Source organism: Oncorhynchus keta, unplaced genomic scaffold (assembly GCF_023373465.1).
Source record: "Oncorhynchus keta strain PuntledgeMale-10-30-2019 unplaced genomic scaffold, Oket_V2 Un_scaffold_1413_pilon_pilon, whole genome shotgun sequence".
NCBI classification, from domain to species: Eukaryota; Metazoa; Chordata; class Actinopteri; order Salmoniformes; family Salmonidae; genus Oncorhynchus; species Oncorhynchus keta.
This window is the reverse complement of record NW_026290783.1, coordinates 57,501-62,500: the sequence shown is the minus strand read 5'-3', so window position 1 is coordinate 62,500 and position 5,000 is coordinate 57,501. Positions and strand designations below refer to the sequence as shown.

The following is a 5,000-nucleotide window of genomic DNA, read 5'->3' as shown; positions in this document are numbered from 1 at the left end:
CTGTCCTCTATAACCTCCTGTCCTCCATAACTACCCATTATTAAACCTCCTGTCCTCTATAACCTATAACCCATTACTAAACCTCCTGTCCTCCATAACTGCCCATTATTAAACCTCCTGTCCTCTATAACCTCCTGTCCTCCATAACTACCCATTACTAAACCTCCTGTCCTCTATAACCTCCTGTCCTCCATAACTACCCATTATGAAACCTCCTGTCCTCTATAACTACCCATTATGAAACCTCCTGTCCTCCATAACTGCCCATTACTAAACCTCCTGTCCTCTATAACTACCCATTACTAAACCTCCTGTCCTCTATAACTGCCCATTATTAAACCTCCTGTCCTCTATAACCTCCTGTCCTCCATAACTACCCATTACTAAACCTCCTGTCCTCTATAACTGCCCATTATTAAACCTCCTGTCCTCTATAACCTCCTGTCCTCTATAACTACCCATTATTAAACCTCCTGTCCTCTATAACCTCCTGTCCTCTATAACTACCCATTACTAAACCTCCTGTCCTCTATAACTGCCCATTACCTAAACCTCCTGTCCTCTATAACCTCCTGTCCTCTATAACTACCCATTACTAAACCTTCTGTCCTCTATAACCTCCTGTCCTCTATAACTACCCATTACTAAACCTCCTGTCCTCTATAACCTCCTGTCCTCTATAACTGCCCATTATTAAACCTCCTGTCCTCTATAACTGCCCATTACTAAACCTCCTGTCCTCTATAACCTCCTGTCCTCTATAACCTCCTGTCCTCTATAACCTCCTGTCCTCCATAATTACCCATTACTAAACCTCCTGTCCTCTATAACTGCCCATTATTAAACCTCCTGTCCTCTATAACCTCCTGTCCTCTATAACTACCCATTACCCATTAAAACCTCCTGTCCTCTATAACCTCCTGTCCTCTATAACTACCCATTATTAAACCTCCTGTCCTCTATAACTACCCATTACTAAACCTCCTGTCCTCTATAACCTCCTGTCCTCTATAACTGCCCATTATTAAACCTCCTGTCCTCTATAACTACCCATTACTAAACCTCCTGTCCTCTATAACCTCCTGTCCTCTATAACTGCCCATTACTAAACCTCCTGTCCTCTATAACCTCCTGTCCTCTATAACCTCCTGCCCTCTATAACTGCCCATTACTAAACCTCCTGTCCTCTATAACCTCCTGTCCTCTATAACTGCCCATTATTAAACCTCCTGTCCTCTATAAATACCCATTACTAAACCTCCTGTCCTCTATAACCTCCTGTCCTCTATAACTACCCATTACTAAACCTCCTGTCCTCTATAACCTCCTGTCCTCTATAACTGCCCATTATTAAACCTCCTGTCCTCTATAACCTCCTGTCCTCTATAACCTCCTGTCCTCTATAACCTCCTGTCCTCTATAACCTCCTGTCCTCTATAACCTCCTGTCCTCTATAACCTCCTGTCCTCTATAACCTCCTGTCCTCTATAACCTCCTGTCCTCTATAACTGCCCATTATTAAACCTCCTGTCCTCTATAACCTCCTGTCCTCTATAACCTCCTGTCCTCTATAACTGCCCATTACTAAACCTCCTGTCCTCTATAACCTCCTGTCCTCTATAACTGCCCATTACTAAACCTCCTGTCCTCTATAACCTCCTGTCCTCTATAACTGCCCATTACTAAACCTCCTGTCCTCTATAACCTCCTGTCCTCTATAACTGCCCATTACTAAACCTCATGTCCTCCATAACTACCCATTACTAAACCTCCTGTCCTCTATAACCTCCTGTCCTCTATAACTGCCCATTACTAAACCTCCTGTCCTCTATAACCTCCTGTCCTCTATAACTGCCCATTATTAAACCTCCTGTCCTCTATAACTGCCCATTATTAAACCTCCTGTCCTCTATAACTGCCCATTATTAAACCTCCTGTCCTCTATAACCTCCTGTCCTCTATAACTACCCATTATTAAACCTCCTGTCCTCTATAACCTCCTGTCCTCTATAACCTCCTGTCCTCTATAACTACCCATTAAAACCTCCTGTCCTCTATAACCTCCTGTCCTCTATAACTACCCATTATTAAACCTCCTGTCCTCTATAACCTCCTGTCCTCTATAACTACCCATTATTAAACCTCCTGTCCTCTATAACCTCCTGTCCTCTATAACTACCCATTATTAAACCTCCTGTCCTCTATAACCTCCTGTCCTCTATAACTGCCCATTACTAAACCTCCTGTCCTCTATAACCTCCTGTCCTCTATAACCTCCTGCCCTCCATAACTGCCCATTATTAAACCTCCTGTCCTCTATAACCTCCTGTCCTCTATAACCTCCTGTCCTCTATAACTACCCATTATTAAACCTCCTGTCCTCTATAACCTCCTGTCCTCTATAACCTCCTGTCCTCTATAACCTCCTGTCCTCTATAACTACCCATTATTAAACCTCCTGTCCTCTATAACCTCCTGTCCTCTATAACCTCCTGCCCTCTATAACTGCCCATTACTAAACCTCCTGTCCTCTATAACCTCCTGTCCTCTATAACTACCCATTACTAAACCTCCTGTCCTCTATAACATCCTGTCCTCTATAACCTACCCATTACTAAACCTCCTGTCCTCTATAACCTCCTGTCCTCTATAACTGCCCATTATTAAACCTCCTGTCCTCTATAACTACCCATTACTAAACCTCCTGTCCTCTATAACCTCCTGTCCTCTATAACTGCCCATTACTAAACCTCCTGTCCTCTATAACCTCCTGTCCTCTATAACTGCCCATTATTAAACCTCCTGTCCTCTATAACTGCCCATTATTAAACCTCCTGTCCTCTATAACTACCCATTACTAAACCTCCTGTCCTCTATAACCTCCTGTCCTCTATAACTGCCCATTATTAAACCTCCTGTCCTCTATAACCTCCTGTCCTCTATAACCTCCTGTCCTCTATAACTACCCATTACTAAACCTCCTGTCCTCTATAACCTCCTGTCCTCTATAACTACCCATTACTAAACCTCCTGTCCTCTATAACCTCCTGTCCTCTATAACTACCCATTATTAAACCTCCTGTCCTCTATAACCTCCTGTCCTCTATAACTACCCATTACTAAACCTCCTGTCCTCTATAACCTCCTGTCCTCTATAACTGCCCATTATTAAACCTCCTGTCCTCTATAACCTCCTGTCCTCTATAACCTCCTGTCCTCTATAACCTCCTGTCCTCTATAACCTCCTGTCCTCTATAACTACCCATTACTAAACCTCCTGTCCTCTATAACCTCCTGTCCTCTATAACTACCCATTATTAAACCTCCTGTCCTCTATAACCTCCTGTCCTCTATAACTGCCCATCACTAAACCTCCTGTCCTCTATAACCTCCTGTCCTCTATAACTACCCATTATTAAACCTCCTGTCCTCTATAACCTCCTGTCCTCTATAACTACCCATTATTAAACCTCCTGTCCTCTATAACCTCCTGTCCTCTATAACTGCCCATTATTAAACCTCCTGTCCTCTATAACCTCCTGTCCTCTATAACCTCCTGTCCTCTATAACCTCCTGTCCTCTATAACTACCCATTATTAAACCTCCTGTCCTCTATAACCTCCTGTCCTCTATAACTGTCCATTATTAAACCTCCTGTCCTCTATAACCTCCTGTCCTCTATAACCTCCTGTCCTCTATAACTACCCATTATTAAACCTCCTGTCCTCTATAACCTCCTGTCCTCCATAACTGTCCATTATTAAACACTCTCCATGTGTTTTTCTTAAGGTTGCAAAATTCCGGTAACTTCCCCAAAATTCCCTGGTTTCCCAGAAATCCTGGTTAGAAGATCCCTTGAATTTACGGGGGAATGAGCTGGACATCCTCCAACCAAGATCCCTGGAAAACCAGGGAATTATGGGGAAGTTTCCCGGAAATGTTTGCAACCCTATTTAGTAGTCTGTCTGGCTTGCTCTGTAAAACCCCACTCGTGCTCTCCAGCTTCAGGGAAAGCAGACCAAAGTTCCCCCCGAGACGCTAAAGCTGATTCAGAAGGGGTTTGAGTTAAATGCGGAAGACATATTTCAGATGAATGCATTCAGTTGTACAACTGACGAGGTATCTCCATGACAACTGACTAGGTATCTCCATGACAACTGACTAGGTATCTCCATGACAACTGACTAGGTATCTCCATGACAACTGACTAGGTATCTCCATGACAACTGACTAGGTATCTCCATGACAACTGACTAGGTATCCTCCTGTCCTCCGTGTGAAAGTCTAACCTCAGAGCTGAGGTTCCATACTCTATCTCCATGACAACCATGACAACTGACTAGGTATCTCCCTGACAACCCTGACAATATATATACGGCACAGTCCAAATTACAAATCATCAATGGGTAACTATGGGTAACCACGGCAGTGTTGTTAACCAACGCAACTGTAACCAGAGGCAACCAACCCTTCACCAACATGACTAACCCACAGCCGGCGGAATTTGGGGTTGCCATGGTAACAGCTGATCAAGGTGAATGATCGCGGATGGAAGCTCCTCCGTCAGATGTCTGAACGAGGACGAGGGTTTTTTATAACACACACACACGGGGTTCCAAGAGATCAGGGCCCCTGGGCATGTGATATCTGAGGGAGAGACCCATGGGGTTCCTAGAGATCAGGGCCCCTGGGAATGTGATATCTGAGGGAGAGACCCATGGGGTTCCTGGAGATCAGGGCCCCTGGGCATGTGATATCTGGTGAGGGCCCATGGGGTTCTTAGCTGATCAGGGCCCCTGGGCATGTGATATCTGAGGGAGGAGACCCATGGGATTCTGAGAGATCAGGGCCCCACATGTGATATCTGAGTGAGGGGCCCATGGGGTTCCTAGAGATCAGGGCCCCTGGGCATGTGATATCTGAGGGAGAGGCCCATGGGGTTCCTAGAGATCAGGGCCCCTGGGAATGTGATATCTGAGGGAGAGACCCATGGGGTTCCT

At 44.8% G+C, this 5,000-nt stretch overlaps 1 long non-coding RNA gene across 50 annotated transcripts in view; it reads right to left on the bottom strand.

Annotated features, from left to right (window-relative positions):
* LOC127927446 (uncharacterized) overlaps positions 1-3,843 on the bottom strand; it is a 5,112-nt gene extending 1,269 nt beyond the window's left edge. For 3 of the 50 annotated variants that reach the window (XR_008127504.1, XR_008127488.1, XR_008127494.1), the window contains exons 1-7: positions 3,390-3,469; positions 2,621-3,340; positions 2,307-2,570; positions 2,079-2,208; positions 1,212-2,014; positions 935-1,145; positions 553-765 (exon numbers count right to left, since the gene is read on the bottom strand). This is a non-coding gene — a long non-coding RNA (uncharacterized LOC127927446). The other 47 variants (XR_008127513.1, XR_008127503.1, XR_008127472.1 and 44 more) reach the window with 46 other exon arrangements.
* Between the last annotated feature and the right edge of the window lie 1,157 nt (positions 3,844-5,000).